Below are 11,557 nucleotides of genomic sequence, written 5' to 3'. Positions count from 1 at the left end.
TAGAGGTGGTGTAGTTTCCTATATACTTTAGAAATGAGTCCCTTAACTGATGTTAGACTGTTATTTTTAATATCCAAATTCTAAAGTTTTATGAAATTCTGACTGGATTCTTCATTTTAAAACAACTGATTCGTAGAGACGCCTGCTTTACTGCTCTTTTGACTTTAAATTCCTCAACGCATTTCTAATTTAAAGTTGGTTCCAATTTCCAAGTGGTCTCAGAATACTGTTGATCAGTCCCACAAGACTTCAATTCAAATTACTCTGGTTTGATGGATGCTTATGTGTATTGTTGTTGTTAAGTGTTGTCATGTCAGTTCCGACCCATAGTGACCCTGTATAGGGTTTCCAAGGAGCAGCTGGTGAGTTTGAACTGCCAGCCTTGAGGTTCTAATCATCTTTGCAGTCCAGCACATTAACCCACAGTGCCACACCAGGACTCTGCCTATTTGTTTTGTTTTGTCATCTGGTTGTATAGGTTGTGCATTATTTTTAGAAGGAATTTAATCAACATCTGAGTCCCAGTTTTTCTTGTGTAAAATGAAGGAGCTAGAACCAATTTCTTTGAGCAGGCAAGTTATATAAACGCCTGCCTGGGGCCAGACAGGGTTTCTGGTCCAGGTCTGGATCTCCAGACTCTGCAGCTGGTCTTAGTCTCCAAGAGCTCTTAGTCTGTGGTTGTGTGGGGGATGGAATGGGCCTGGGCAGGTGAAGGTGTGAGCACCGTTAGAAAGTGAGGAAGGGAGCTGGTGTTAGGGCCAAGGCTAGGGCCAAGGTGTGGGAGATGATGTACTCTCTGGCTCCAAATTGGGGAACAAGGAGAGGCTGCTAGCTAACATGTCTTTGTAGTCGAGTGACCAGCCTGGTATGTCAAACTATGAAATTTGAAGTGTGGGAAGCTCTCAAAGTTTTCACTTCAATTACCTAATCAACTTTGCAAGCATCATAAATACTGTTTCTCATTTTAAAAATTCCAAACGAACTCATTAAAAATGTACTCCTTATGCAGGTCTGAAAAAATTGTATTTCTTTTCCCCTCACCATCATATAATTCAAAATAAAATATATACTAAATCATAGAATAAGTGTTAAGAAGTCTGAGTAAGTTCAATAAAGTCCTGGGGGTTTGTTGTTCCTCCTGTGATATCTTGAATGCTTCAAACAATCAAATTATTCTTTCTTTTCTTGCTGGTATTCCAGCTTTGATGGTGCTCTGAACAACAGTTTGCCTGTTGGTAATCCACTCCTGACCTGATGCAAGACAAAGAAAATAGTGATTTTGAGTATGACGAGTATGTTGTTGTGTTTTGTGTGTTAACATTTTACTAATTTGACCTCAGAATTCTCACCAGCAGACACTTGCCCTTTCCCTTACAAAGTGCTTTCATTTCTTAAACCTGAGTCACTTCCCCTCTTTAAGGATGGACAAGCTTCCTTGTGATTTTCTTTTCACTTTCTATAACCTGTGAGGACAGAGGACCTCAGGGACTAATATTGGGGTCACACTCTTCATTCAGACCCACAAGGATAAAACATACCAAATTCTGTGTTCCAACTTGCTTTAGTCTTCAGGAGTCTTAGAATATGGAACTAACTAATGACAAGACCACCACCCAGGATGGGATGTATAAGACTCTATGGCAGTCGGGGTGTGTCCCATCACTACAGATGTGGACTGAGACCTGAAAGGTCTCAGGGATTTCTTCCATTATTTCCAGAATTAGATTGACCACCTGGACCTTCTGGGACCTGGCTTCTTGGGCCCTTCAGCATCTGACTGCTGCCTCTCTCTCCAGTTCTCTCTCTGGCATTTATCATCTTGAATGATAAGCTCCAGCTGTATCCTATGACCCCAATTACCCACTGAACTGCTAATCAAAAGGTCAGCAGTTTGAATCCATCTGCACATTTTTTGGAGTCCTGGTGTGGCGCTGTAGTATAAGCACTGGACTGCTAACACACAAGGTCAGTGGTTCAAACCCACCAGCTGTTCCTCAAAAACCCTATATAGGGTTGCTAGAGTCGGACCCAACTTGGCGGCACTTAACAACAGTATATAGATTTACTTAAAGGCCTTCAAACACATCCTAGTATAGGATTTCTGTTGTTCATGCTATTCCTCCTTCAAACCCAGGACAAATATCATCCTCCTCAGTAACCCCTCCTGAGAACCTGCAATGGCATTCACCACTCTAGCACCTGTTTCATCTCTGTACTTTGGGCCCAGTTTTACTCTTGCCTTTATTACACATTATTAATTCTTAATCTATATATTTCTTCCTCTTCGAGGTCAAGAAAGTTCCCTTTTTCCTTTGCAAACTCTTGTGCTTGTACTAAATAGGTGTTCAATAAATAGTTGTTGAAATGAATGAAATTTCAGTTTATGAATAAGCAATTCTTTCTTAGATCTTACTCTTAACCAGAAATTTTCATGGGTTTCCGTAAAGATGAATGATCCACTTAACAACAACTTTCTTCTTTAGGAGCCCTGGTGGCACAGTGGGTTAAGGGTCAGGTTGCTGACAATAAGGTCTGAATCTACCAGCTGCTCCTCAGTAGGAAAAACGAGACCATGAACTTCCGGTAAAGATTTATAGCCTTGGAAACCCTCTGGGGCAGTTCTACTGTGTCCTACAAGGTCACTGTGAGTTGGAATCTACTGGATGGCAGTGGGTGGAACTTGCCTTTTTACAAAGTTCTTTCAAATGCTACTCATAGGAACCTCACAACAACCTGAAAAATCAGTGGGTGAGGATTACTATTTGCATTTTAATAATGAAGAAACAATCTCAGAAAAGTTGAGTGGCTTGCCCAATCTTCTGCCTAAACAGCAAAACAATGAGGATAAATCCCAGGGGCAGGACCTAGGCTGGTTAATTTCTCTTTGTCTTCATTTCCTTATCTGTAAAGTAGGAAACAGATAAAGAATAGTTCTTCCTAATCTTGGTGAAGCTGGGAGTCCTGGTGTGGCGCTGTGGGTTAATGTTCTGGACTGTAAAGTCACCTTGAACCATAAGGTTGGCAGTTCAAGCTCACCAGCCACTCCTCAGAAACTCTATACAGGATGTTTATGTGTCTGAACCGACTTGACGACACTTAACAAATTCAATCTTGGTGAAGGGTATATGGCTGTTCATTGAACTTTTTTTTCAACTTTTATGTAAGTTTAAAATGTTTCCTAATAAAAAATTGAGACTAATATACAGCAGTGCGAGTGTGCAGATGTGTCACTGCATGCCACGTAAGTGAATCAACTCAAAGTCGCTAGGTACAAGAACATACTATACAGAAACAAGCAAACGAAGCTCTGCTGGTGAGATTCAGGATAGTAGTGACTTTGAGGACTGTGGCACTGTGGGTTAAGGCACTGGACTGCAAAGTTGGTTTGAACCACAAGGTTGGAAGTTCAAGCTTACTAGCCGTTTCTTGGAAACCCTATACAGGGTCACTATGGGTCGGAACCAACTCAACATCACTTAACAACAACAACAATCACAGGAAAGAGCTCTGGTAGCTCAGTGGTTACGAGTTGGGCTGCTAACTTCAAAGTCAGCAGTTTGAAACTACCAGCTATTCTGCAGAAGAAAGATGAGGTTTTCTTCTCCCATAAAGATTAACAGCCTTGGAAACTCTATGCAGGGTCACTATGAGTCAGAACTGACAACTCCATGGCATATCCCCACCACCACCCAATCACTGGAAGCGGTCATGAGGGAGTTCAGGGAATGCTGGTCATTTTCAGTTTCTTGTCTGGGTGCTACTTGTATGTGTGTGTTCTTTCATTGAAAATTCATTAGACTCTATATTTATGGTATACAGTTTTTGATATGAATTGTATACTTCTATAAAAAGTTTAGGAAACAGAAAAAAATCAGAATATTGCTGTCTTCTTAGGGTTTTTGTAAGGATTCAGTGAATCAACACAGTCATCAGGGACAGAATGATGGCAGACACAGAGTAATGGTTATTTTTGTTAAATGCTGTCGAGTCAGTTCCAACTCATAGCAACCCTGTATAGGGTTTCAGAGGCTTTAGGTCTTCACAAGAACAGAAAGCTTCATCTTTCTCCCACAGAGCCTGATGGGCTCCAACAACAGACCTCCTGGTTCACAGTTCAGTGCTTAGTGTATGGTACCTATTATTAATATTTTCTAACCATACCCCAGAGTCTAATGGTACAAGAGAGTCTTGTTGAGTCTTGGCTGAAAGACAGCTCAGCTCAGTGGAACTGGAAGGGGCCCAAAGGGACCAGCAATATCCCAGGGGCTGGCCCTTCCTGGACTGCAAAGTATTGAGGACTCTGTTGACAAAGCCATTCCTAGGGTTTGTGACAACTCAGTTTCCTTTGGGTATGCTATTGACACGAAATAATATTGAAATAGCAAGGGAAAAACAAACCTTTCAGTGGAGTTTCCTCCTCTAGAAGTAGGTCTATGCCTTTCTCCTCCCTCTCCCATACGCACTGAGTCATCAGGTTACAGGAAACTGTATCCCTTCTCCATGTAAAGGTCTCTCTTTTCACACCTCCCTCTTTGGACATACTGGTCCCTGTGTCTGGACTGCCTGTCAGTATGGCAAACACTTTTCTCCATATAACTCAACTCTTTGCCTCAGTGAGGCCTTCCCTAGTCCCAAAGTTGCAAACCAGTAACTAGCAGAGCTGGGCCTCAAATCAGGTTTGTCTGTTTGCATGCTATTAACCTGGTGTGGCGTTGTAGGATAAGCACTGGACCGCAAAGTCAGCAGTTCAAACTCACCAGCCACTCCTCAGAAATGCAGGGTCTCTATGAGTCGGAACTGACTAGAACGCGCTTAACAACAACCACTACTTTATATGTGCTCTTGAGCAATACTCTTGAACTCAGCATCAGTAAGATAAGAGAGTTGGACTAGATAAGTAGAGTTCCTTCGGGCTTTGTGTTCTTAATCCAAAGAATAACAATACCTTACATTGTATATGGCTTTACCGTTCTTTCCGCATGCATTATCTCAAACCAGACAAGTGTCTTTGTCACAAAATAACTTCATCCAAACACAACAAATAATCTATATTCCTTTGAGCTTCAAATTCAATATAACTACCTTTTTCCAGTGGTGCTGTGGGCTAATGTGTCAGACTGCAAAGTCGTTTGAACTGCAAGGTCAGTGGTTCAAGCTCACCAGCTGCTCCTTGGAAATCCTATACAGGGTCGCTATGGGTTGGAATAGACTCAATGGCACTTAACAAAAACAATGTTTTTTCAGAGTCCCTGGGTGGTTAATGTTAACTGAATCACCAGGCATTTCTTCAAGGCTTTCTGGGTGCAACAGAAACTCCAACCTTTTGGTTAAGTATTGGAGCACATTAACCTTGTACACCACCCAGAACCCCCACCCCCACCCCCCAAAAAAGTGCCCATGTTGTTCTTGCCGTTGTGTGCCACTGAGTTGATGCTGACTATGGAGTCCTGGTGTGGTGCTGTGGGTTAATGCGCCAGGCTGCAAAGCCATTTGAACTGCAAGGTCGGTGGTTCAAGCTCACCAGTTGCTCCTTGGAAACCCTATACAGGGTCGCTATGGGTTGGAACCGACTCGACGGCACTTGACAACAACAACAACATGAGAGTGGAACTGCTGCCTAGGGTTTCCTAGTCTACAATCTTTACACGAGCATATTGATTGACAGGTCTTTTCTCTTACAGAGTCACTGGTGGGTTCCTTATTACACCACCTGGGCTCCTTTCATCCAAACATTCCAAACCAACCAAACCCACTGCCTGCCTAGTTGATTCCAATAGAACTGCCCCATAGGGTTTCCAAGACTGTGAACCTTTACAGAAGCAGACTGCTGATTCTTGCTTTCATGAAGTAGTTAATGGGTTTCCAAGAAGTGGCTGGTGAGTTTGAACTGCTGATCTTAGGGTTCAAATCGACCTTGGGTTCCAGTGCTTTATCCCACAGCACCTCACCAGGATTCCTTATCCAAACATGTTGTTGTTAAGTGCCATGGAGTTGACTCTAACTCAAAGCAATCCTGTATGGGGTTTCCATGGAGCATCTGGTGAGCTTGAGCCATCAACCTTACAGTTCAAACTAACCTTGCAGTCCAGCGCATTAACAACCCTCAGCGCCACACCAGGACTCCTATCCTAACATAGTAGGTTCTCTGTCAATGTTGTTTTCTTTCTCCTTTTAATTTTGCTTTGTTCACAGGAAAAATAGAGATTTGGGTCATGAGAGTTAAAGATTAGTGTAGGAAAGAATTCTATTTATTATCCTATCCAATGAGTTTCTGTGTGCTTCCATCAACATGAGAATGGCTTAGGTTACTTGTAAAAAATGCTGAGTCTGAGGCCTGATCCCCTGAGATTCTGATGCACCACATCTAGGACACAGTTTACAAATGTTTAAAAATCAACACAAGTCATTCTGATGCAGGTGGTCCAAGACCCACTTGTTCAGAAACACTGAATTCAAACCAGAGTTTCCTTTGACTGAAGTAAAAAGCAGCTGAGAGATGTGCTCGAGGACCACAGCTGGCAGAGTTGAGACTGGACTCCATGGTCTTTCCACCATGCTGCATTGCTTCTGCACAAAAATTACAACTCAGTGCTAAGTTTACTGTATCAGATCATCTTTGTACAAAGAATTGTCCTTTATGATGTCTTATCATTATCAGTTTAAATGCTACCTCAGGCTTATTGGCCAGCCCCAAAACTACAAAGAGAACCAATCTCTGACCTCCAGACCTAATGATCCCAAAAATGAATGAGTCTTTGAAAAGATTGCTTGCAAGACTTCTAGCAAGATGTCAGACTAGGCAGATGTGCTATACAGACCCTCTACAACAAAGACAATTTTGTTATTCTACATGTTCCTTTGATAGCCAGAGTTGTGGCCAGCTCCCACCCTCATCTACCCCCAATACAGACCCTATTCTTAAGGAGTTCAGTGCCATGTGATCACACCAAAGAGAAGCAGGGATCAACTGGATTCAGGTGGGCTCAGCTTTAGACCTACAGAACCCACAGAGCCAATGGACCAGCACAAGTCTAGCACAAAACATTGTAACTAGCCACCATGCCCACAGCTGCCCTGGAATCCTAATGGATACCGAAACCAGCTTCATTAATGATCTCCATGAACTACTTCCAATTGAGTATCTTTAGCAAAGGTAACACTTAGGCCTATAGGAGCTCCATCTAGGGCCAAGAACTCCATTGTCACATCCTTCCACACCTACTTGGTGAGCTTCTTGGCTGGCAGTAGCCCCCAGAGTTTTTTTCTTTCAAGGTCCAACAGCTACACTGTTTTTGTTTTTCTTTTGTTGTGGCTATTTGTTAATTCTTTCTTCTGTTTTTAATTTGCATTTCAATCTATCCTGTTTTCTTTTTCCTTCTTTTCTTCTGCTTATCATTTTCTCTCTTCTGATTTTTTTGCTTTTGGTATTTCTTTACTGGTCTCGACTGTCTTTCTCTTAAGCCAGGCTGAGGTCAGCAGTTCAAAACTACCAGCTCATGCATGGGAGAAAGAAGAGGCTTTCTGCTCCCATAAAGATTTATAGCCTCAGAAACCCTATTCAGAGTCAATACGAGTTGGAACTGGCTCCACAGCACACCACCACCACCACCACCATAGCTTCAATATCCTGTCCCTCTCTTTTCTTTTTAGTTATATATATATATGTATATATATATATATATATATATAATTATTTTTTTTTTCTAAAAAGAAAAGAATTACTGGATGCTTTTCATTCATTTTTCCCCCTTTATTGTCTGTTTTCATTGTTGGTTGCTTTTTTGTTTATTCTGTTTTATTTTCTTGTGTGTGAGTGTGTTTGTGTGGGATTTCTCTTCTTTCCCAACTGACAGGAAACAGCAACTTTGCCCATAGAGCCCAGCCATAACTATACCCTCTGTATCTTCACTCACTGGTCAAGAGGCAATACCAGATCCTATACCAACTGGTCAATAACAGACAGCAGCCATTACTGTCCAAAACTACCCTAAACTAACATGTACAAATGATGAACAGAGAACAGTGTATATGCTTACATTCTGTAACTACATCCAAGAGAGGTTGGTGATAGTTTAAGAATGCATCAGCATACAACTATCAATTAAATACAGATATAACAACTCCCACAATGTCTCTGAGACAACAGACAATTTTAGCTCACACAAAGAAACAAGAGAATGGAACAAACAAATGATCCAGAGCCAGAGCCAGGAAATGTTTCTGAGGAAGAAAAAATAATAGAACTACCTGAAAAATAATTAAAATGAGTAATATTTTGGTACTTTCAATGGATTGACAGAAAAATCAAGGAAAGCAAGAAGAACACAGAAAAAAACTTTAGAATTCAGGAAAACACTAGAAGAACGAACAGACAAAATAAATGTAAATTTTAGAACAATACAAAACCTGCAATTAGACATACAGAAGACTGATACTAAGATTTCAGAAATGGACAATACATTAAAATGGCAAAGGAGTAAATTGAAAGCAATGGAAGCCTGAATTAGTGAGTTTGATGATAAATCTTTAAAAATAGTATGCTAGAAGAACAATCAGAAAAAAACATGGAAAAAAGAAAATCTAAAGAAAGCTTAAGGTATATGTGAGACATAATGAAGAGGAATAGTTTATGGGTGATTGGAATTCCAAAGCAGGAAAAGATAATAAAAAGTACAGAGAAAGTTGTCAAGGAGTTGTTGGAAGAAAGCTTCCCAAACATGAACTATGAGAAGATAAGCATACAAGAAGCTGAACAAATCCCAAACAGGATAGATTCCAAAAGAAAATCACTAAGACATACCTTAGTCAAACTTTCCAAAATCAAAAACAAGGAAAAAATCCTGAGAGCAACTTGGGGGGAAATGAAAAGTTACCTACAAAGGAAAACCAATAAGACTATGCTCTAATATCACAGCAGAAACCTTGCAGGCAAGAAAGCAATGTGAAGACATATACAACACACTGAAAGAAAAAAAAAATTGTCAAGCAACAATCATATCCAGCAAAGTTGTCCCACAAACATGACAGAAAATTTAGGATATTTCCAAATGAACAGAAATGAAAGGATGAGGCTTTCTGCTCTGTAAAGATTTACAGCCTCAGAAACCCTATACAGGGTTGCTATGTGTTGGACCAGACTCCATGGCAGTTAACAACAACAACCAACAATCGTTTACAGAAGGAACTTTCCTCAAACCATCACTTAAATCCTTGCTAGGCATTCATGGTCCCTCACCCTCATGAAAGAACTTCAGGGATGTTGGGGTAGAAACATACCCAGGCCACATGTTCCTGACAGATTTCTATCACATGAGCATATATGGGCTATAATCAATCCTTTTTTTTTTTTTTGTAATTCTTCTTACAGTACTCTATGTTCTTGTTAAATAAATGACCTGGTTAGATAATTCATAACATACTTTCCTTAGAAAGATAGAAATCAAGAACTGAAGAGCATTTCCTAGAAAAGGAATAAGGGCAATTTCAACCTTCATCACATTTTCTCTCTAATGTGTCTCTCTCCTCTTTGTCCCTCAAAGAACACACAAACTTAGTAGTTTGAGAAAGCTCAAACAGTATAATATATTTTTTGGTCAGAAAAGCTGTAGTATTAAGGCACAATTTATTTCAAGTCGTGAAGTATGCCATCTGGAGATGCAGGCCAACTAACTAACAGTAGTGATCCGGGAGGAGGTAGGGAGGCACTGGGATCACAAACACTTTCTCTTTTCATTTTATGTAGTTCTTATGTTTGAAAATTCTTAATGAGCCTGTATTTCTACTTTCATAATTAGAAAGCAAACTATTGTTGTTGTTGTTGTTAAGTGCCATCAAGCTATTCTGACCCATAACAACCCTGTATAGGGTTTCTGGGGAGCAGCTGGTGGGTTTGAACTGCCGACCTTGTGGTTAAAACTGACCTTGCAGTTCAGCATATTATCCTAAAGCACCATACCAGGACCCTAGAAAGCATAATTGTTGTTGTTGTTATGTGCCGTGGAGTTGGTTCCAACTCATAGTGTCCCTGTACAGGGTTTCCAAGGCAGTAAATCTTTACGGGAGCAGAACGCCTCATCTTTCTCCTGCGGAACAGCTGGTAGTTTCAAACTGCTGACCTTGTGGTCGCAGCCAAATTCGTAACCACTATGCTGCCAGAGCTCCTTGAAGAGGTTAGTAGAATTCTTCAATTTCATTATCACTAGCTTTAGTGGTTGGTGCATAAATGGAGAGGTCTTTTTAAAAGAAAGAGCAGCATGCCAAATCTCTTAGTAGAGGACCCCATATTAACATCATAAACTTCATTCCAGGTTTTCTTGGTGTCAGTCCTGCCTGTTTCAGAGGATTTCTAACCCATAACCATTCCCCTGAGTGAGTAGGAAATCCTGCAAATAGAAATTTGAGAAAACATCGAAGCCCTGGACATCCTTTTCTTGCGATTCCTTCCCTGTGTCTGCAGGTGCAATCTTCACCCGTCACAAGAGCAATTTCCCTGAAGACCGTTGCCCACCTCCTCACTCCCCTGCATGTTTTATTCACAGTTGATTCCCAGACCTCTCAGGAGTTGACTATTGGCCAAAGGGGTTTCATTTCGTATTGGCTGTTGGCAACAACAAACCTCATATTTAGCCAAAGACCTATGTCAGAACTGAATTGTTAGATAAAATCCCTGAAAAAAAACTAACTGCTGTTGAATCAATTCCAACTCATTGTGACCCATGTGTATCAGAGTAGAACTACATTTCATTGGGATTTATTTATTTATTTATTTATTTTCATGTTTTATTGTGAAATATGTGATAGTTTACATGGGAAAACAATAGTTTTACATTCATCCTATCGTATATTGTTCCATTACCATCATTACAATCCCCTCCATGCATCATCACCCAACCAAAGGGTATACACTACAAGCCTGCCCTCCGGTCATCAGCACACAGGCCCTCTCCCTCTCTGGGTCTAAAGTCCCCAGCTGCTCCATCTCTCCATGTCATCATCTCTGCCTCCATCTCAGGCATCACTGCTTCTCTGGGTAGGGTCCCGCTCTCCGCTCCTCTCCCTTGATGGTCCCAGGGTCCTCCGCTCCTAGACTAAAAAGTCAATCACTCCCCTCCTTGCTACAAAACATCTACCTTTACATTTCCAACCCTCACAATCAGTTCTGATAACAATTATTCACTATTGTATCACAACAGACCTATCCGCATTTCCTTTCATCATCCCTGCCTAGACAGATTATATACTACTCAGTGGAGATTATACCTTCCTCTGCACCCTCTGGATCTAGGCTCCCTCTTGAAATCTTGTAAGTCAGTCACTTCTTGCCCTTGTAGACCCCCCATTTTGGGTAGCCAATGTCCAAGTTGCCCATCCCTGTCTACTCTGTGTATGGAGGGGGTGGGAATGATTCTTGCTGTAAAGATTTGTTCCGTCTTTTGAGCTACTGCATCCATAGGTGTAGGTCAGGTTCATAAAATTGTATTACATTACTCTGTTTTTTTTCCCTCTTCTTTCTTCTTCTAGTTGAGCTCTGATCATCTAGTCATTGAAGCCAGAACAA

Source organism: Chrysochloris asiatica, unplaced genomic scaffold (assembly GCF_000296735.1).
Source record: "Chrysochloris asiatica unplaced genomic scaffold, ChrAsi1.0 scaffold00065, whole genome shotgun sequence".
NCBI lineage: Eukaryota > Metazoa > Chordata > Mammalia > Afrosoricida > Chrysochloridae > Chrysochloris > Chrysochloris asiatica.
Note: the sequence above shows the minus strand (reverse complement) of the source record.